At 47.8% G+C, this 23613-nt stretch overlaps 1 long non-coding RNA gene and 1 pseudogene across 1 annotated transcript in view; one reads left to right on the top strand and one right to left on the bottom strand.

Moving 5' to 3' along the window:
* Nucleotides 1–23613, bottom strand: part of LOC142557212 (uncharacterized) — a 220910-nt gene that overhangs the window by 25242 nt on the left and 172055 nt on the right. The window lies entirely within an intron of this gene.
* Nucleotides 20385–21306, top strand: LOC142557897 (serine/threonine-protein kinase pim-3 pseudogene; annotated as a pseudogene).

Below are 23613 nucleotides of genomic sequence, written 5' to 3'. Positions count from 1 at the left end.
CGAAGGAGTAGCGGTTCGAGTTGTCCTACTGAACAAACTCATCACTATTTGTTCGATTTACGTACCCCCGCATTACCAACTAAACAAACATGAATTTCAGTCCTTGATAGATCAATTGCCAGAACCTTATCTTGTTCTTGGCGATTTCAATGCACACAGCAGCTTGTGGGGAGACTCTCGTATTGATGCGCGAGGTCGTCTCGTTGAGCAGTTCCTTTTTTCTTCTGGAGCGTGCCTTCTCAATAAGAAAGAACCCACATATTACTCTCTTGCAAACAGAACCTTTTCGTCAATAGATCTTAGTATAGTCTCCGCGTCTATACTGCCCGAACTCGAATGGGAAGTTACGAGCAATCCTTACGGGAGCGATCACTTCCCCGTACTGCTAAGAACATCCAAAGAAAATGAATTTCCTCCACAAGCTCCTAGGTGGAAGATACATACAGCTGACTGGGAGAAATTTCGAACTCTTACTAACATCTCGCTGGCTGATATGTCTTCTTTAGAAATCGATGCAGCTGTGGCGTACTTTACAGCCTTCATCATAGATGCCGCAACTAAATGTATATCACAAGTAAATGGATTGGCAGGCAAACGGCGTGTCCCCTGGTGGAACGACGATTGTAGGATCGCTCGTAAGAAACAAAATAAAGCGTGGGGGTTGCTACACGCCTCCCCCACTGCGGAGAATCTTATCAATTTTAAAAAAGCAAAATCCCAAGGCAGGCGAACCCGCCGACAGGCCAGAAGAGAGAGCTGGCAGAACTTTTTAACAGGTATCAACTCGTATACAGATGAGGCCAAGGTCTCGAACAGGGTTAGTAGAATAAGAGGGCGACAAACATACTCCCTCCCTTTAGTAAACACACAAGGCGAAACCCTGCAAGACCAGGCAGATTCACTTGGGGAGCACTTTGAGCGTGTGTCAAGCTCAATCAATTATTCCCAGTCCTTTCTTAAACATAAAGAAATAATAGAACATAAGCCAATCATACGAAAATCCAGGCAGAATGAACCGTATAACCGGCCTTTCGGTATTGCCGAGTTGAGAGCTGCCTTGAACACATGTAAAAGCACTGCACCGGGACCAGACAGTCATGTATGACATGATCAGACACCTACATACTGACGCACAAGTTACACTTCTTACACTATACAATACTATTTGGGCTTCGGGATACCTCCCATCCACATGGAAAGAAGCGATTGTGGTTCCTGTCCTAAAGCAGGGAAAAGACCCTTCCTTGGCGGCTAGTTACCGTCCGATAGCTCTAACTGTCTGTGTAAGCTTTTTGAAAAAATGATAAATCGCAGACTTATACATTTCCTTGAGCTCAACAATATACTCGATCCTTATCAGTGTGGATTCCGAGAAGGGCGGTCCACAACCGATCACCTTGTGCGCCCCCGCAGGGGCGTCTGCGTAAGCAGGCGTTTGGTGTGTTGCGACACCACGTACCCGAGCACACGAGGGTTGGACCCTCCCGCGTGTAGCCGTGCGCGGCTTAGCCGTGTCCGGGGAAAGGGGGATCCTGGGGGTTGAGCCGATGCCGGGTGTTCGGACCTTTAAGGCCCCCCGGAGGAGGCAACACGCCTCTTTGGCCTCTGCTTCACGTAGACGGCACCCCCGGACTGACCCACCCGGGGGAAATCGGTAGTCGCCTTTTCCTGTCTCTCTCTCCCTCCAGCCTTCGACTTTCTCTTACTTTCCACCTTTCCTGTCTCCTTCTCTCTTCTATTTACTTCCTTCTTCTTGGCGGCAAGGGTTAACCCTGTGTGGCTATCCAACCTTGGGTACACCATATTCGGTTATAGTGACGGCGTACGACTGGCGTCGTGCAGACTTGTACGCAAGCTCTGCCGCGTCCCCTCGTTGGGCTCCGTGGTGGGCGGTCGGCGCTGTTGCCGAAAGCATACATTTTTTCATGGAAACTTCTTTCCCCTCCCTTACTGATCGCCCTCAGAAACGAGGGCGCACCGAAGATGTCTTCAAGTTTTTTGGACGCCAAACTCAGAACTTTCCCCGCTTCCATGTTATTCATTCCGAAAAGCCAAACAAAGCAGTGCGATACATCTCACCATTCCTTGTTTCAAAGTCCCTAACTGATATTTTTGGTCCAGGTTACAAAGTGTCGAGGATGGCAAGCGGCGACCTCCTCTTGGAGCTCCGCGATGTAAAACAGTATGAGAAACTACCGCAACTAGTATCATTTGGAGAGACCCCCATAACAGTAACCCCGCACCGTACAATGAACACCACCCGTGGTGTTGTGTCAGATGATGATTTGCTTGAGCTCACTGAGGCTGAACTCTTGGAGGGCTTCAGTGATCAAAATGTCATAAATGTCAAAAGAATCAAGATAAGGCGCGAGGGTAAAGAAATTGCGACCAAGCACCTAATCCTCACCTTCAATTCAAGTGTCCTGCCCGAATCAATCGAGGCCGGGTACATCAAGCTCCGTGTAAGACCGTATGTGCCAAATCCCTTGAGATGTTTCAAATGCCAACGTTTTGGCCACAGCTCGCAGAGCTGCCGAGGCCGCCAAACATGTGCGAAATGCAGTGCCCTTGAACATGCAACAGAAGAATGTAATAACTCTCTACACTGTGTAAACTGTGATGGGGATCACGCCGCGTACTCACGGTCGTGCCCCTCCTGGAAGAAGGAAAAAGAAATTGTAACCATAAAAGTAAAAGAGAATATATCGTTCAAAGAGGCACGAAGGCGGGTAGCATACCTGCCAAAGAAAAGCTTTGCCGAAGTGGCGCGTCAGGGGGCAGCGTCACAACGGCCTCCGGCGGCTGTCCGACCCACAAGCAGTGAGTCGGCAGTCACGCCATCTGCCCCCGCGACGGTTGCAGCTAGCGCTGCTCCGTCAACCGAGGAGAAGGAACCATCGACCCCGAAGGTGGGCGCAGCCGAGGCTGCCTCAACTTCCCAGGTCCCTTCCTGCGCTGCCAACAGCCGGCGCAGCCAAATCTCTCGGGGAGCCCCATCGACCTCCGGGCTGGTGGGCGCAGGGGTCTTGCCCTCCAAGGCGGGACCCTCTCTAGTAACTTCTCGCTCGCAAGAGCATGTGTCCGGCGCCTCACAAGAGGCAATGGACACTACACCTATTCCCAAGGCGCACCAAGCGCCTAAGGAGCGGCGAGGCTCACTCGAACGCTCCAGAAAGGGCAGAACCCCTGTTACAGGGCCTCGAAAGAGCTCTGTAACCTAAGGCATCACCTGTTTCCATACACACAGCACTTATTAACCTTCAATATGGATACACAAATTATTCAATGGAACGTTAGAGGTCTTCTTAGGAACCTTGATGACGTACAAGAACTCATACACAAACACAATCCAAAAGTGCTGTGTCTACAGGAAACACACCTAAAAACACAACACACCAACTTTCTCCGACAGTATGTTACTTTTCGCAAAGATCGCGATGATGCAATCGCATCATCGGGAGGTGTTGCAATTGTAATCCAAAAGAGCATAGCATGTCAACATTTACAGCTACGAACGGCCCTTGAAGCAGTGGCGGTTCGAATAGTTTTGCTAAACAAACTTATCACTATTTGCTCGATTTATATACCCACACACTACAAACTAAGCAAACATGAATTTCAGTCCTTCATAGATGAATTGCCAGAACCTTATGTTGTTCTTGGCGATTTCAATGCACACAGCACCTTGTGGGGAGACTCTCGTATCGATGCGCGAGGTCGCCTCGTTGAACAGTTCCTTTTCTCTTCTGGAGCGTGCCTTCTAAATAAGAAAGAACCCACATATTACTCTCTTGCGAACAGAACCTTTTCGTCAATAGATCTTAGTATAGTTTCCGCCTCTTTACTGCTCGAACTCGAATGGGAAATTACGAGAAACCCTTACGGGAGCGATCACTTCCCCGTATTGCTAAGAACATCTAAAGCAAATGAACTTCCTCCACGAGCTCCTAGGTGGAAGATAGATACAGCCGACTGGGAGAAATATCGAACTCTCACTAACATCTCATGGGCCGATATGTCTTCTTTAGAAATTGATGCGGCTGTGGAATATCTTACATCACTCATAATAGATGCCGCATCAAAATGCATATCCGAAGTGAGTGGTCTGGCATGCAAACGACGTGTGCCGTGGTGGAACAGCGAATGTAGGATCGCCCGTAAGAATCAGAACAAGGCGTGGGGGTTGCTACGCGCTTCTCCCACAGCGGAAAATCTTATGAACTTTAAAAAAGTAAAGTCCCAAGGCAGGCGAACCCGCCGACAGGCCAGAAGAGAAAGCTGGCACAAGTTTTTATCAAGTATTAACTCGTTCAGGGATGAGGCCAAAGCCTGGGACAGAGTAAATAGGATTAGAGGGCGGCAAACACATGCACTCCCCCTGGTAAACACACAGGGACATACACTGCAAGACCAGGCAGACTCACTTGGGGAATATTTTGAGAGCGTGTCAAGTCCAACAAATTATACACAATCCTTTCTCAAATACAAAGAAACAGAAGAACGTAAGCCATTAACAAGAAAAGGTCGAGAGAATGAGCCTTACAACCGTCCCTTTAGCATTGCCGAGCTAAGAGCTGCCTTGATCACATGCAAGAGCTCTGCTCCAGGACCTGACAGAATTATGTACGACATAATTAAGAACGTACACACTGATACACAATTGACTTTACTTGCACTTTTTAACACTATTTGGGCTGCTGGGTATCTTCCACTTGCATGGAGAGAAGCGATTGTGATTCCCATTCTGAAGCAAGGTAAAGATCCTTCGTTGGCGTCAAGTTACCGCCCGATAGCCCTCACAAGTTGCATTTGTAAGCTGTTTGAGAAAATGGTTAATCGGCGGCTCATACATTTCCTGGAATTAAACCAAATGCTTGATCCCTTTCAGTGTGGCTTCAGGGAAGGGCGGTCCACAATTGATCACCTTGTGCGCATTGAGGGAAACATTCGCGACGCCTTTCTACATAAGCAATATTTCCTATCCGTGTTCCTAGATATGGAGAAGGCGTACGACACAGCGTGGCGCTACGGAATCTTGAGAGACTTGTCGGGAATGGGCATCCGTGGCAATATGCTCGCCCTAATAGAGAGCTATTTGTCCAATCGTACCTTCCGAGTAAAAGTCGGTAATGCACTGTCACGTCCTTTTACGCAGGAAACTGGTGTACCCCAGGGAGGTGTGCTAAGCTGCACTCTTTTTATTGTTAAGATGAACACACTACGTGCTTCACTGCCACCGGCCATTTTTTATTCCGTATACGTCGACGATATACAAATAGGCTTTAAATCCTGCAACCTCGCAGTATGTGAGAGACAGGTACAGCAGGGCCTGAACAAGGTTTCCAAGTGGGCTGACGAAAACGGATTTAAGATCAACCCCCACAAAAGCACTTGTGTTCTTTTTACTAGAAAGAGAGGCCTGGTTCCAGATCCGTGTGTTCAACTGTGTGGACATCAAATACCCATAAACAAAGAACACAAATTTTTAGGTATTATACTTGACTCCAAGCTTACTTTTATACAGCACATTAAATATCTTAAAGAAAAATGTCTAAGGACAATGAACCTACTTAAAATTCTATCCCACTCAACATGGGGTAGCGACAGGAAGTGTCTGATGAATGTTTATAAGAGCCTAATTCGATCACGATTGGACTATGGTGCCGTCGTATATAACTCTGCCGCTCCGAGCGCACTAAAGATCCTAGATCCTATCCACCATCTAGGTATCCGCTTAGCCACTGGTGCTTTCAGAACAAGCCCGATTGAAAGCTTATACGCGGAATCAAATGAATGGTCGCTCCATCTTCAGAGAAGTTACATAAGCCTTACATATTTCCTAAAAATACACTCCAATCATCAACATCCATGTTTTAACACTGTTAACGATATGACCTGCACTACACTATTCCATAATCGTCCTTCTGTAAGAAAGCCTTTCTCGCTTCGAGTGAGGGAGCTTAGTGATGAGATACATGTCCCACTCCTCGAGCTTCGCCTAATGCATCCAACCAAGTTGTTACCGCCTTGGGACTGGCAGGTCATAGAATGTGACATATCCTTTTTAGAAATAACAAAACACGCACCAGAGATCGAAATCAGAATGCATTTCCTAGAACTACAGTACAAGCACTCCTGCGCAGATTTCTACACAGACGCTTCGAAGTCAAATGCCGGGGTATCCTATGCAGCAGTTGGCCCATCCTTTTCGGAATCCGATGTACTGCATCCCGAAACAAGCATCTTTACGGCCGAGGCCTACGCATTACTCTCTGCCGTGAAGCATATCAGAAGATCAAAACTTTCAAAAGCAGTGATCTATACAGACTCTCTAAGCGTCGTGAAGGCCTTAAAGTGACTCTACAAACATAAAAATCCCGTATTCAATGAACTGTATTCGGCATTATGTAAAGCGTACTCATCTAACCAGAATATCATAATATGCTGGGTCCCTGGCCATAGGGGAATCGAAGGCAACGTTCTCGCGGACGAGATGGCCACGTCAATCACATCGCAAGCTGTTAACCCTACCGCTGATGTGCCTGTCACAGACCTGAGGCCTTTCGTACGAAATAAACTGCGAAGTCACTGGCAGTGCACGTGGGACGCGCAAACAAATAACAAACTGCACGTTATAAAGCGCCGGTTAGGTTTCTGGCCCTCCCCAACAAAATCTCGGCGAACAGAAGTCCTATTCTGTCGCCTCAGAATAGGACACACATTTGGGACCCACAACTTTTTACTCACGGGAAACGATCCTCCAACCTGTGGTAGATGCGGTGAGAGGCTGACCGTCCTCCATGTCCTCTTGGAGTGTCGGAAAGCCGAACCTGAAAGAAAGAAACATTTTCCGCTAGCATACCGTTATTACATCCCTCTGCACCCGGCTATGTTTCTTGGTCATGAACCGCTTTTTAATACCAAGGCAGTCCTCGACTTCTTAAAAGATGTAGTTCTACACGTCATAAGCCCATTAAATTCGTAGAGCATCCTCGCTCCAGAGGATGCCGCTGCGATAATTGTTTTAAATAGCACATGCCTCCAGGCCCTTGTGTCTCAAGGGCTCTAAGGAGGCATTAGTGCTCTAGCATATCTTATATAACCTGATATATCTTTAGACATCATATCATTCTTTTTAATTGTCTTATTGTTCATAGTACACTTCATAAATCATCGCCATAATCGTATTATACAGATTTTACGCACTTTAGCGCTACCATTTTTAAGGCCATTCTACAGCCACGGCACACCAACTTCTTAGTACTCATGATTTCACTGCAAACAAATTAACACGGACATGGCGCTCTTTGGCCATATCTGGCCCTTGCGCCACTAACCCACACACATCATCATCATCACCTTGTGCGCATGGAAGGAAATATCCGCGATGCCTTTATACATAAACAGTTTTTTTCTATCGATATTCCTCGATATGGAGAAGGCATATGACACGGCATGGCGTTACGGGATCTTGCGAGACCTGTCGGAAATTGGCATCCGTGGAAATATGCTGAACACAATTGAAAGCTATTTGTCAAATCGTACCTTCCGAGTAAAAGTCGGCAATGAACTCTCACGTCCCTTTACGCAGGAAACTGGTGTACCCCAGGGAGGCGTGCTCAGCTGCACTCTCTTTATCGTCAAGATGAACACGCTACGTGCTTCACTACCACCTGCCATTTTTTATTCCGTATACGTAGATGATATACAAATAGGGTTCAAATCCTGCAACCTCACAGTAAGCGAAAGACAGGTACAGCAGGGCTTGAACAAGGTTTCCAAGTGGGCAGACGAAAACGGATTTAAGGTCAACCCCCACAAAAGTTCTTGTGTTCTCTTCACAAGAAAGAGAGGCCTGGTCCCAGATCCTTGTGTAGAACTGGGCGGACACCAAATTCCTGTCAGCAAAGAACACAAATTCCTTGGTGTTATTCTTGACTCTAGGCTCACATTCATTCCTCACATAAAACATCTTAAAGAAAAATGTCTAAAAACAATGAACCTACTTAAAATCCTATCCCACACAACATGGGGTAGCGACAGGAAGTGCCTGTTAAATCTTTACAGGAGCCTAGTTCGGTCGCGAATAGACTATGGAGCCGCAGTATATCACTCTGCCGCACCGAGCGCACTTAAGATGTTAGACCCCGTTCACCATCTGGGAATCCGTCTGGCCACTGGCGCATTTAGAACAAGCCCTGTTCAAAGTTTGTATGTTGAGTCCGATGAGTGGTCACTCCATTTTCGGAGAACTTACATCAGCTTCAACTATTTTCTCAAAGTGCGCTCTAATAAGGAACATCCGTGTTTCACAACCGTTAACGACTTGACATGTGAAACACTTTTTCATAACAGACCCTCTATGAGACTTCCTTTCTCACTGCGTGCAAGAGAACTTAGCACGGAAATGGATGTCCCAGTTCTCGACCAACGCCTAATGCCTCCAGCTAAGATAGTACCACCCTGGGAGTGGCAGCTGATAGTGTGACACATCCTTTTTCAGGTCACTAAACATGCGTCAGAGACACATATCAAAATGCACTTCTTGGAGCTCCAGTACAAGTACTCGTGCACAGAGTTTTATACAGACGCTTCTAAGTCGCATGCCGGGGTGTCCTACGCAGCCATTGGGCCATCCTTCTCGGAATCCGGTGTACTGCACCCTGAAACAAGCATATTTACGGCTGATGCCCATGCACTATTGTCGGCTGTGAAACATAGCAGAAAATCAAATATTCAAAAAACAATTTTATTTACAGACTCCTTAAGCGTCGTAAAAGCCTTGAAGTCACACTGTAAACACAGAAACCCCGTAATTACTGAGCTCTATTCCGTCCTCTGTAGAGCGTATATGTCTAACCAGCATGTCATTATATGCTGGGTGCCTGGACATAGGGGCATCGAGGGTAACGTTCTAGCAGACCAGATGGCCACATCAATTTCATTGCATACAGTCAGTCCTACTGCTTCGGTCCCTGTCACGGATCTGAAGCCTTTTTTAAGAAGGAAACTGCGAAACCACTGGCAACGTAAGTGGGACGCAGAAGAAAATAACAAACTGCACGTGATAAAGCCACAGTTAGGTTCTTGGCCCTCCGTAACAAAATCACGGCGAAGAGATGTCCTATTCTGTCGCCTCAGAATAGGACACACATTTGGCACACACTTCTTACTCACTGAAAATGATCCTCCAACCTGTGGTAGATGCGGGGAGAGGCTGACCGTCCTCCACGTCCTCCTGGAGTGTCGGAAAGCCGAATCTGATAGAAACATTTTCCGTTAGCATACCGGCAGCATATTCCCCTTCATCCTGTAATGTTACTCGGCCCAGAACCGCTCTTCGACACTAACGCAGTCCTAAGTTATCTGAAAGATGTAGTGTTGCATGTTGTTAGCCCCACATGTTCGTAGCGTCTCCTCTCTTCAGAGGATGGCGCTGTGATAGTTCTTTCGTATAGCACGTGCCTCTAGGCCCTTGTGTCTCAAGGGCTCTGGCGAGGCAACAGTGCTCCAGGCATTTTTACTATCTCATATATTCTCTATTCTGCATCATTCTTTTACGATGGATTTTAATGTTCATAGTATTCGTCATTTGTCATCGCCATAATTTTATAGCAAGTAGATTTTACGCACTCTACAGCGACTATTTTTAGGCCACTTTACAGCCAAATCACATCTTCCACAATACATCGTCAACGTCACCACTTGTCATGGCGCTCTTTGGCCAAGCCTGGCCCTTGCGCCACAAAACACCACACATCATCATCAACAGATCTGAGACCTTTCTTGCGAAGGAGATTGCGGGACCACTGGCAACGCATGTGGGACGCGGAAACGAATAATAAGCTCCACCTGATAAAACCACAGTTAGGATTCTGGCCCTCTACTACAAAATCGCGCCGAACAGATGTCCTATTCTGTCGGCTCAGAATAGGACACACGTTTGGCACCCATAATTTTCTACTAACCGGAAGTGAGCCTCCAACCTGTGGTAGATGCGGGGAGAGGCTGACCGTGCTCCACGTGCTTCTGGAGTGTCGGGAAGCCGAATCTGAAAGAATGAAACATTTTTCCTTAGCTTACAGACAGCACATCCCTCTTCATCCAGTAATGTTCCTCGGCCCAGAACCGCTTTTTAACACACAGTCCTAGGTTTTCTGAGAGATGTGGTCCTACATGTTATTAGCCCCATGCATTCCTAGCGCTTCCTCTCTTTAGAGGATGCCGCTGGGATAGTTGTACGGTATAGCACATGCCTCCAGACCCTTGTGTTTCCAGGGCTCTAAGGAGGCAGTAGTGCTCTAGCATTTATTATAATCTGATATATTTTACCTATTGTATCATTCTTTTTAAATGCATCGAAATGTTCATAGTACAGGTCATATGTCATCGCCATAATTTTATTACACAGATTTTACGCACTGTAGAGCGTATATTTTAAGGCCCCTTTACAGCCACGTCACACCAATTTCATAGTAATCATAGTTACACTGCACACCCACTACCACAGACATGGCGCTCTTTGGCCATTCCTGGCCCTTGCGCCATAAAACCCCATACATCATCATCATCATTGATCCATAGCGGCGGCTGGTGTGAGAGAGAGAGAGAAATTTATTTACAGAAAGGCAGAGAGGTCGGCCTGAGCTATAACTTGCTCTGGCCTGCTACTCTACTCTGGGGAAAAGGGACGGGGAGGGAAAGGGCTGATGAATGACGATGGTATAAGGAAGAGATGCGTATATACAAATTCACAGAGTTGTGGTATCTCTAAAGGCGTGCGTCCAGCCCAGTGGCTTGGAGAAAAGCTACAGCGGCTCTTGTGACCAGGGCTGCGCTGGTTGCATTAGGCCAAGGACCTAAAAGAAACTCGTCCGATAGCGGTCTCTCATGGATGTTTGCTATGGAAGAGACAAGTTGCTGTCGTTCTTGCGCGTACGCGGGACACACGCAAAATATATGTTCAAGTGTTTCTGGCACCTCACAGCATTCACAGTTTGGGCTAGTATCACTGGCACCTATCATATTTCTATAACGGTTGGTGAAGGCGACACCAAGGCGAATCCGGTGCACCATGCTCGTGTGGTTTCTATTGAACTTTTGAGGCATACGAAATCGCATTTCTTGGTCCCATTTGTGTAATCGCTTGTGTCGTCGATCAGGTTGGGCCCAGTGTTCCAACGTAGAGTTGTGGTTTACGCGACGAAGTAGGGCGTTTGTGTCTGTTCGTGAGAACGGAATGCGTACTTCACAAGCATTATCTAAAGCAGTTTTTGCTTCAGCGTCTGCCTGTTCGTTCCCTATCACGCCACAGTGTGACGGTATCCACTGAAAGGTGACATTGTGGCCATTTCTAGTTGCGTGGTCGAGATACTCTAATTTCTATAGCCATAGAATGATACGGGCCCCGTCTGAGGACACAGTCAATCGTTTGCAGAGCTGGCTTGCAATCGCAGAATATCGTCCATGCGTGAGGACGCTCCTCGGAGAGAAATCGAAGTGCTTCCCGGATAGCAACAAGTTCTGCGGCAGTTGATGTTGAGCTATGGTCTAGTTTAAACCGGCGAGCGATGATCATATGTGGAATGACGAAGGCTGCAGTGGAGGCATATGGTCTGACAGAGCCATCGGTATACACATGTACAGTATCTCCGTACTCTGTAGAAATGTGCAACAAGGTGAGTTGCCTGAGGCCAATAGATGCAACGAAAGACTTTTTAGTAATTCCAGGGATCTGCAATGTAACGACAGGTTTAGGCAGAACCCACGGGGGTGTTCTCGGAATACAGGCGGGAGAGAATCTCGACGGCAAAACACTCTGATGCCGCGATATAGTCATTGAAAAGCTGGAACCTGGGTGTGTGGTAGGGAGCGATGACAGAGGATGGTGCCTGTGTCGGGTCAACACGCGGAGGTACATTCGAAGAGGCTCGCAGAGCATCGTGAGGCTCACGTGCATCGTGGGAGGCCCAAACATGTGCGCAATGCCTGAGCTTGAATGCTCTCGAGCGCGCGCACACAACTAAGTCCCATGCTTGAGAGCGCCGGCATGCTGTACCGTATATACCCTACGAATAGGGCTCCGTACAATTGGAGTAATGACGACTCCGAGGGGCCCCATCTTGTTGCTGCCACGACGCGAAGGACGTGAACAAAAGTCTTCAGCTTTGACTTCAGTGCGGCGACGTGTCTTGACCAAGATAATCCCCGGTCTATGACTAAGCCAAGGAATCTGTGGTGTGTAACCGTAGGTATCGCTACGCCGTCAACAATGATCGGATACCTGGTCATTCGTTTTCGCGTGAACGTAATCACAGAACATTTTTCAGTTGAGAGTCGGAGGCCTTGACGCCGAAGATACTTAGCTGTGATTGTCACTGCACGTTGAAGCCTAGCACGCATTTGGGGACGGGTGGCTCCAGATGCCCATATGCATATGTCGTCGGCATATGTGCTAATCTTTACCGTGCTAGGAAGTTCGGATGCAAGGCCAATCAATGCAACATTGAAAAGAGTTGGACTGAGAACTCCCCCTTGTGGAACACCTCGATGTATATGGTACTGTCCGGTGTCGCCATCACTTGTCGACATATACACCGTGCGGCCACTGAGGTAGCTAACAATCCATGTATATAGTCGGCCACCGATGTCTAAATCTTCCAGTGCATCAAGGATTGCATAATGTAGTACATTGTCGTATGCACCCTTAATATCCAGAAAGACAGCTCCAACTAACCGACGTCCACTTCTTTCCTGTTCAACAGTGGAGACCAAGTCGATAACTCCGTCAATCGAAGAACGGCCTCTTCTAAATCCGTGCATAAAATCAGGAAAGCAATTATTTCTCTCTAGAAACCATTCCAGTCTTGACAAAACCATTCTTTCCATTACTTTGCCGACGCAACTGGCTAAGGCGATCGGTCTGTAGGAGGAAAGCTCGTTGGGGCACTTTCCCGGTTTAAGCAGCGCTACAACGCGACTGCATTTCCAACCATCTGGAACATTTCCTTTCTCCCACGTCGTATTATAAAAAGATAGGAGAAGACGTCGTGATTCGGTGCGAAGATGGCAGAGTGCAGCGTACGTGATTCCGTCTGGTCCTGGTGCCGAGGAGCGTCGAGAAACTGAAAGCGCAGCGTCAAGCTCTTGCATCGTAAACGGTACTTCGAGCCGCTCATCAGGTGACGGGGGTGCGATGGTGACAAGGGATGAAGTCACTGCATTAGATGCGTCCACAATCAGTTTACAGTAGTCCTCTGCTACCTCCAATTCGGTCCGGCCCCCGCAGGGGCGTCTGCGCAAGCAGGCGTTTGGTGTGTTGCGACACCACGTACCCGAGCACACGAGGGTTGGACCCTCCCGCGTCTAACCGTGCGCGGCTTAGCCGTGTCCGGGGAAAGGGGGATCCTGGGGGTTGAGCCGATGCCGGGTGTTCGGACCTTTAAGGCCCTCCGGCGGAGGCAACACACCTCTTTGGCCTCTGCTTCACGTAGACGGCACCCCCGGACTGACCCACCCGGGGGAAATCGGTAGTTGCCTTTTCCTTTCTCTTTCTCCCTCAAATCTTCGTCTTTCTCTCACTTTTAATCTTTCCTGTCCTCTCTTTATTTTCGTATTACTTCCAGCTTCGTAGGCGGCGAGGGTTAACCTTGTGCACTATATCCAGTCTTGGGTATATGTATTTGGTTATAGCGGGGTTGTACCGCTGGCGTGCGCAGAACTGAATATTTCCGTCCTGTGTCGTCCCCTGGTTGGGCTCCATGGTGGGCGGCGGCCATCCCTGCCGAAAAAACCATACTTCTAATGGCCACTTCCTTTCCCCGACTACCTGATCGCCCTCCGAAACGAGGGCGCACCGAAGATATTTTCCAATTTCTTGGGAACAAACAGCCAAACTTCCCCCGATTCCATGTAATTCATTCAAACAATCCTGAAAAGACCATGAGAATGATTTCTCCTTTCCTCGTATCTAAGCACCTAACTGAAACTCTTGGTACCGGCTATAAAGCAACGAAAATGGCTAGCGGCGATCTCCTTCTGGAACTCCGCAATCCGAAACAGCATGAAAATCTTCCTAAAGTTCAGTCATTTGGGGAAATCCCAGTAACAGTAACCCCACACCGAACTATGAACACCAGCCGTGGTGTTGTTTCTGACGACGATTTGATGGAGCTCACAGAAGCCGAACTGTTGGAAGGCTGGAGTGAGCAAAACGTGATCAATGTTAAAAGAATCATGCTAAGGCGCGACGGCAAGGAGATAAAAACCAAGCATCTTGTATTGACTTTCTCCTCAAGCATTCTGCCTGAGACACTCGAGGCCGGCTACGTAATGCTACGGGTCAGGCCGTATGTTCCAAATCCTCTCCGCTGTTTCAAATGCCAGCGTTTCGGCCACAGTTCCCAGAACTGCCGAGGCCGGCAGACATGTGCAAAATGTAGTTCCCGTGACCATGCCTCTGAAACGTGCGAAAACGCTCCACACTGCGTGAACTGTGATGGCGAGCATGCCGCATACTCGCGGTCATGCCCGTCGTGGAAGAAAGAAAAAGTAGTCACAATCAAAGTAAAAGAAAACATATCATTCAAAGAGGCACGCAGGCGGGTTGCATACCTTCCTAAGGCCAGCTTTGCCGAAGTGGCGCGTCAGGGGGCAGCGTCACAACGGCCTCCGGCGGCTGTCCGACCCACGACCCGTGAGTCGGCAGTTACGCCATCAGCCCCCGCGGCGGTTGCAGCTAGCGCTGCTCCGTCAACCCAGCAGACGGGGCCACCGACCCCGAAGGTGGGCGCAGCCGAGGCTGCCTCGACCTCCCCGGCCCCTCCCAGCGCTGGCAACAGCCGGCGCAGCCAAATCCCACAGGGAGCCCCATCGACCTCAGGGCTGGTGGGCGCAGGGGTCTTGCCTTCCGAGGTGAGACTCTCACGAAAAACTTCTCGCTCGCAAGAGCGCGTGTCCGGCGCCTCACAAGAGGCAATGGACACAACACCTATACCTACGGCGCAGCAAGCGCCTAAGGAGCGGCGAGGTTCCCTCGAGCGCTCCAGAAAAAACAAAACCCCGGTTACAGGGCCTCGAAAGAGCTCTGTAACCTAAGGCATCACCTCCCTTTCCGTAGACACAGTACTTATTTAAAATAAATATGGATACACAAATTATCCAATGGAACGTCAGAGGTCTTCTTAGAAACCTGGATGACGTACAAGAACTCATACACAAACACAATCCAAAAGTGCTGTGTTTACAGGAAACACACCTAAAATCAAAACACACAAACTTTCTCCGACAGTATATAACTTTTCGCAAAGATCGCGATGATGCTATCGCATCATCGGGAGGTGTAGCTATAGTTATCCACAAAAGCATTGCGTGTCAACATTTACAGCTCCAAACGCCTCTTGAAGCAGTGGCAGTTCGAGCTGTCCTCCTAAACAAACTCATCACCATTAGCTCGCTTTACGTACCCCCACACTACAAATTAAACAAACATGAATTCCAGTCATTTATAGACGAATTGCCAGAACCTTATGTTGTTCTTGGCGATCTCAATGCGCACAGCTCCCTGTGGGGTGACTGTCGTATAGATGCGCGAGGTCGTCTTGTTGAACAGTTCCTTTTTTCTTCTGGTGCGTGCCTTTTGAATAAGAAGAAACCCACTTATTACTGTCTTGCAAATAATACCTTTTCTTCAATTGATCTCAGCATAGTTTCCCCGTCTATACTGCCTGAACTGGAGTGGGAAGTTGCGAACAATCCTTACGGAAGCGACCACTTCCCCATACTATTAAGAACACTTAAAGAAAACGAATATCTACCACAGGCTCCTAGGTGGCAGGTCGACACAGCCGACTGGGAGAAATTCCGAACCATAACTAGCATATCATGGGATGACATGTCCTCGTTACAAATTGATGCTGCTGTGGATTACCTTACAGCTTTTATTATAGATGCCGCATCTAAATGCATACGTGAAGTAAGTGGCTCGGCATGCAAACGGCATGTCCCGTGGTGGAACGATGAATGTAGAGTCGCACGTAGGAATCAAAACAAAGCGTGGGGGTTGCTACGCTCTTCGCCCACTGCAGAGAATCTCGTTAACTTTAAGAAAGTTAAGTCTCAAGGCAGGAGAACCCGCCGACAGGCCAGAAGAGAGAGCTGGCAAAAGTTTTTATCGAACATCAACTCGTTTACAGATGAGGCGAAAGTCTGGAACCGCGTAAATAGAATTAGAGGGAGACAAACATATTCACTCCCTCTGGTAAACACACAGGGTGATACGCTGCAACATCAGGCAGACTCACTTGGGGAGCACTTTGAGAGTGTGTCAAGTTCAAAACATTATTCGAAATCCTTCCTGAAATATAAGCAAATAGAAGAATGTAAGCCACTCAAAAGAAAATGTCCACAGAGTGAATCCTACAACTGCCCATTCAGTATTGCTGAGTTGAAAGCTGCCTTGAGCTCATGCAAGAGCTCTGCACCCGGATCTGACAGAATCATGTATGAAATGCTCAAAAACTTACACGATGACACGCAAGTTACACTACTCACACTTTTCAACACCATCTGGGATGCAGGGTACCTTCCAACCGCATGGAAGGAAGCTATTGTGGTCCCTGTTTTGAAACAAGGTAAAGACCCTTCCTCAGTGGCAAGTTACCGCCCGATAGCCCTCACAAGTTGCCTTTGTAAGGCATTTGAAGAAATGATTAATCGGCGACTGATCCATTTCCTTGAAATGAGCAAAATGCTTGATCCTTATCAATGCGGCTTTCGAGAAGGGCGGTCCACAACCGATCATCTCGTACGTGTTGAAGCAAATATTCGGGAGGCATTCATACATAAACAGTTCTTCCTATCGATATTTCTCGATATGGAAAAGGCCTATGACACAACGTGGCGTTACGGAATCTTAGAAGACCTGTCAGAAATGGGCATCCACGGTAATATGCTTAACATAATGGAAAGCTATCTGTCAAATCGTACGTTCCGGGTAAAAGTAGGCAATGCACTCTCACGTCCTTTTACGCAAGAAACGGGTGTACCCCAAGGAGGCGTGCTCAGCTGCACGCTCTTCATCGTGAAGATGAACACGCTTCGCGCTTCATTACCTCAGGCCATCTTTTACTCTGTCTACGTGGATGACATTCAGATAGCTTTCAAATCCTGTAACCTCGCAGTGTGCGAGAGACAGGTACAGCATGGCCTGAACAAAGTCTCAATGTGGGCAGACAGGAATGGCTTTAAGATCAATCCTAACAAAAGCACTTGCGTTCTTTTTACAAGAAAGAGAGGAATGATCCCAGACCCTTGCTTAGAACTGGGTGGACAACAAATACCTGTAAACAAAGAACACAAATTTCTAGGTGTCATACTTGACTACAGACTCACTTTCGTCCCCCACATTAAACATCTTAAAGAAAAATGTCTAAAAACGATGAACATAATGAAACTCCTATCCCAGAGTACATGGGGTAGTGACAGGATGTCTTTATTGAAACTCTATAAAAGCCTCATTCGTTCACGCCTAGACTATGGTGCCGTGATTTATCACTCTGCCGCCCCGAGCGCGCTAAAGATGCTAGACCCTGTTCACCATCTGGGTATCCGTTTAGCCACAGGAGCTTTCAGAACGAGTCCCGTACAAAGCTTTTATGCAGAATCGAATGAGTGGTCACTTCATATCCAGAGAACATACATCAGCCAAACATATTTTTTGAAAGTCCACTCTAATCCTGAACATCCCTGTTTTAACACCATTAACGACATGACATATGCTACACTGTTTCGTAACCGTCCTTCCGTAAGACAGCCTTTCTCGCTGCGTGTGAGGGAGCTTAGTCATGAAATGCATGTTCCACTTCTCGAACTTCGCCTAACGCATCCAGCCAAGCTGCTACCTCCTTGGGAGTGGCAGTTGATACAATGCGATAAATCTTTCATGGAAGTTACAAAAAACGCCCCAGAGATTGCAATCCAAATGCATTTCCGGGAACTCCAGCACAAATACTCCTGTACGGAGTTCTACACAGACGCATCGAAGTCACACGACGGGGTGTCCTATGCAGCCGTCGGTTCATCCTTCTCGGAATCCGACGTACTGCATCCGGAAACTAGTATCTTTACGGCTGAGGCCTACGCAATATTGTCGACCGTGAAGCATATAAGGAAAACAAAACTCAGAAAATCAGTTATTTTTACGGACTCCCTAAGTGTTGTGAAGGCTTTGATATCGTTCTGTAAGCGCAAAAATCCTGTTTTAATTGAACTCTATTCCGTGTTATGTAAAGCATATGTATCTAACCAGCATGTGATTATATGCTGGGTGCCTGGCCATAGGGGCATCCAGGGTAACGTTCTAGTGGACCAGATGGCCACATCAATTTCATTACATGCAGTTAGTCCTACTGCTCCGGTCCCTGTCAAAGACCTGAAGCCTTTCTTAAGAAGGAAACTACGAAACCACTGGCAACGCATGTGGGACGAAGAAATAAATAAGCTCCACGTGATAAAGCCACAATTAGGTTCTTGGCCCTCCGTAACAAAATCACGCCGGACAGATGTCCTATTCTGTCGTCTAAGAATAGGACACACATTTGGCACACATAATTTTTTACTCACTGAAAATGATCCTCCAACCTGCGGTAGATGCGGGGAGAGGCTGACCGTCCTCCACGTCCTCCTGGAGTGTCGGGCAGCCGAATCCGAAAGAAGGAAACATTTTTCCCTAGCATACCGGCAGCACATCCCCCTACATCCTGTAATGCTACTCGGCCCAGAACCTTTATTTGACACCAACACAGTACTAAATTTCCTGAAAGATGTTGTCCTGCATGTTTTTAGCCCCACATGTTCGTAGCGGGTCCTCTCTTCAGAGGATGCCGCTACGATATCTCTTTCGTATAGCACGCGCCTCTAGGCCCTTGTGTTCCAAGGGCTCCGGTGAGGCAGCAGTGCTCCAGGTAATTTTACTATCTCTTATATCTTTTATTCTGCACCATTCATTTACGATAGATTTTAATGTTCATAGTAATCGTCATTAGTCATCGCCATAATTTTATAGCACGTAGATTTTACGCACTTTACAGCGACAATTTTTAGGCCACTTTACAGCCAAGTCACATCTCCATAATACATCGTCAACATCACCACTTGTCATGGCGCTCTTTGGCCAAACCTGGCCCTTGCGCCATTAAACACTACATATCATCATCAATTCGGTCCGGCGTTGATGTAGAGCCACCGCATGGAATGGGTGTCTTTGTTGTGGAGTTGTCTGGAGACTTCGTATGACCCGCCATATCTTAGATAGAGGCTGTCTTGGATCTAGGGATCCACAGAAAGCCCTCCAACGCTGTCTGTCAAGCTTCTCCAGATGTCGAAGAACATGTCGTTGAGCTGGGCGACTGCTCGAAAGATCGGACGGTGACTTTGTTCTTCTGTATCGCCGTTCTGCGCGGCGACGGATCGCACGAAGGGCCTCATATTGTATGTCGACCGATGACCTGTGCCTCGGTATGCTGACTTCTCTAGTTTTGTCCCGCAGGGTAGAGGCAATGATGTCCTCTATTTCGGATGGAGATGTCATACTCTGACAGGCGGCGTCGACAGAGGTCTTAAATGCAATCCAGTCTGTTTGACGAATGCAACGTGAGGCTGAACGGCGAAACCAGCTAAAGTGAACGTAAGTGGGGAGGTGGTCGCTACCATGAGTCTCTAGATCCGTCGACCAGGATGCTGAAGACAGAAGGCTCCTTGATACAAACGTTAGGTCAAGACAACTGCTGTAGGACGTGCCACGAATAAATGTAGGAGACCCGTCATTGAGCACATTTAGTCCCCGACTACACATAAAGTCAGCCAAATATTTGCCACGAGAATTCATCGAAGTGCTACCCCACAGGGGATGGTGTGCGTTAAAGTCACCAATCACAATATGAGGGCCTTGCGATGCTTGCAGCAGAGACATCAGGTGCGAGCAATCGATCCTCGCTCTTGGGTGGATATATCCTCCAATCACTGTAACCGTGCGACATCTGTATTTTATGGTGAGGCATACGTAATCATTAGTAGTATGCGATGGGACGTCATGTCTGAAATACACCAGGTCGTGACGTATACAAACTAATACTTTGCTCGAGGTTTGGTCGTCACGAGACCACATCTGGACATAACCAGAAATACGGAAAGAAGAATCCATATTAGGTTCACAGATAACAATAACTGGAAATTGGTGTGGTTTTGTCCAATGCTGCAGCAGGCAGGGGGTCTCGGGCAGCCATCGTTACGGTAGCAGTGCAGTGGGCATGGGCGACACGCGATGCTGTCACGCCGTAATCGCGGCGCCTATGTTAGGCCTAGCGCTGCGGCCTGCTCGCCTCGACATGCCCAAGGGCCGAGGTCTCAGCGGATCTGGGAGATCTTGGTCTCAAAAGATTTTACCCGTTAAGATCCGTCGACTGGGGGTGGTAAGCACGTTGTAGAAACAAAAGATCAGCTGTGAGGTGTTCCAAGAGCCGGAGCCCATTCGGAGTTCGTCCTTCACACGCGGTCTTCATTTTTCCTCCAGAGAGATGGAAAGCTGAACCTAGTATGGCAACGCCCTAAGACGTATGGAAACGTAGTATGGAAAAGCCCTAAGACGAGCGTGTGTCGTTTTGGGAACAGATCAATGCTCCTGCGGCGTGTGGGCTACGTTCCGGGCGTGATCCGGTTAAGGACCTTTTGGACTACATCACCGAAAAAGGCGTGCTCGAGGAGACGCTTTCGCGGCTCTTCAACGAGATAGTCTAGCCTGTGACGGCGTGCCACAAGGTGGGCGCCACCCACCGCGACATCAAGGATGAGAAAATTCTGATCAATCTCAAGACCCTCTCGGCCAACCTCATCGACTTCCGTTCCGGAGCCTTCCTTCGAGATGGATTCTACACGGACTTCGACGGCACCCGGGTGTACAGCCCTCCCAAGTGGATCCAGCACAGCCGGTACAACGGCCGCGCCACCACCGTGTGGTCGCTCGGCTTCCTGCTGTACAACATGGTGTGCGGCAACATCCTCTTCGAGGAGGACGAGCATATCCTTCGTGCCGAGCTCCACTTCCGGCGGAAGTTGTCGCCCATGTGCGAGGACCTGATCCGCCACTGGTTGGCGCTGGTGCCGGTGGAGCGGCCCACCCTCAAGGAGATCCTCGAGCACGAGTGGATGGTTGCCAACGAGCTCAACAGCACCGTCTCTGAGGTGCGCTGTACGCGCGGCGAGCAGTCCTCGCTGGACTAGGACTCCACCGGAAGTCAAGACAGCATTTGAATTTGATGATCACGCCCCCTTTAGAGAGCAACAATTCCTCACTTTTAGAGAGCCGCGGTTCCTCATTATCACGTACGTTGCGTTAGGAACTGTGGACGAGTGTAGGCCCCTGCTGGCGACATGTGAGAGACGGGAGAGAAGCCATAATGGTGCCGCTAAACGAGCCTTCCCGCGGATTTGATTCGAGGACAGCTATTTTTTAATAAGTCAAAACACGCGCATTTTGCGTAGCAAGAATCTCTGCTCTGCCAAGTCTACGACTGCCTAGCGTGTAAAGGACTGGGGATCCTATCTGTGTGCGTTTTTTCTTTGCGACAGACTCGAGTGCAAAGTCGTCTGAAGAGGTGCCCATCTGTGCGTCTAGGGGCAAAGAAGTTAAGGGACTGCCTCTTTACTGCGTAGCTGTGATATGACAAACAAAGAAGCATGGGCAAAATCCCCCTTTCCCGTTTACGTTCATGGCACCATTAGCTAATCCATAAACCTAAGCTTTTTCCGGAGTTAATTCGTGCTCCTGATATGCTGCCAAATTTCTCTATTGTTGATACTACCTTTCAACACTGGCCTTATCCGTGCAGAAGAACGCTAAATCATCCGCATAAGCTAATACTTTTACTTCATTACCCAGTATATTGAAGCCATGGATGTAATCCGACTGAATTACACTTAAGCATAGCGGTTCCAGATAAAGGGCGAATAGTAATGGGGACATCGGGCATCCTTATTTTACCGAAGAGTAAATGGAAACGGGTTTAGAGAGCTGGCCATTTATAACTAAACGAGTAGTACAACACGTATAGCAAAGCTTAACGCCTTTAAGCACAACGGAGCCAACATTGGCATGGTCGAGAAGAGAAAATAAATAGGAGTGACTGACACGTTCAAAAGCTCTAGCAAGGTCTACCTGGGGCATTGCGAGCTGTTCAGTGGAAGTGCAGCAGTATTGAAGAAATATACGGACGATACGTATGTTGGTTTGAATGGATCGGCCTACATATAATTCCACACGTCTGATGGGAACCAGTGAGAATTGACATGGCGAATTGTAATTTATTCGATAAAATTTATGCAAGAATTTTATAATCCACGTTTTTCAACAGAACGCAGTTTCTCCTTATCTGAACTTTTGGGAATTAAAACTGTGTGGGTTTTGCAAAAAGATTGCGCAAGGGCGTCTACCTCTAAACTTGTAATAAAAATGTCCAATAATATGGGACTCATAATTGATGTGAAAGCTTTGTAATATTCACAGGAAAGTCCATCAGGGCCGGGTGTTTTCGACAGGGGCAGCTGATCAATAGCTAGCCCAATTTCTTGTACTGTAAGGGTATCACTAACGAATGCAGTCATCATCCTGTAAAGGTTTTACAAGAGACACAAAACTCTCTAAGACTTCTGCATCGTGATCATCGGGCCGGGCACTAAACAACACACTGTAGTAAGTTTCGAACTTGGAAATTATGTCATTCGTATTTGTTAGCCGACTACTTTCGGAGTATACTTCCGGAATTACTTTGGAAACAGCGTGACGTCGCTCGTCAAGCAAAGCTTGACGTGTTGGTTGCTCAGACTGCAGAGCACGCCTATTTCGAGATCGAACTCGCGCACCTCTGTAACGCAGTGCATCATACTTTTGTAACTCACATTTAAGATCTTATATGTCAACAATGTAAGTGCCTGGCATTTCGCATTCCATCTGATAAAGGTGGTGTAGGCTCTTAAGAAGTATTGTTTCTTCATTCTTTCTATAGAACGCTTTCAGCGATCGAATTTCTACAGCCACTATACGAACCTCTTGTTTAAAGAGTTCCCAAGCTGCAAATAACGGCAAGTCAGTAGAAAGAGAATTTTTTAGGGTCATGCGCACGCGATTAATTCCTGATCACTTAGGAGCTCAGAGTTAAGCTTCCAGAGTGCCCACTGTGGTCGGAAATAGGTTAGATTTCTCACCAATCTTTGCGACAACCATGCAATGATCAGAGAAGGAAACTGGGATAGTAATACTGGACAGTCCCCGGGAGAGGAGTGATGAAGAAACATAAATCCGATCAAGGCGGGTGTAAGAGCGACCTTGAATTCGTGTATAAGAGCGAGCTCCCTGTCCCGACACTCCTATATCAATGAGCTCTGCATTTTCTATTAGGTTAGATAAAACTTCACCACTCCTGTCCCGCTGAGTGTTAATGCCGCTTCGATCACACGGATCACATACACAATTGAAATCTCCCATTAACACAATGCAACAATAAGTCTATTAGACTACGCACAGCATCAAATAAGAGATTTCGTTTTGCAGCGTCATTAAAG

This window comes from Dermacentor variabilis, chromosome 9, assembly GCF_050947875.1.
Source record: "Dermacentor variabilis isolate Ectoservices chromosome 9, ASM5094787v1, whole genome shotgun sequence".
In the NCBI taxonomy this organism is placed as follows: domain Eukaryota; kingdom Metazoa; phylum Arthropoda; class Arachnida; order Ixodida; family Ixodidae; genus Dermacentor; species Dermacentor variabilis.
The sequence above is the reverse complement of the archived record's forward strand: the minus strand, read 5'-3'. Positions and strand labels throughout refer to the sequence as shown.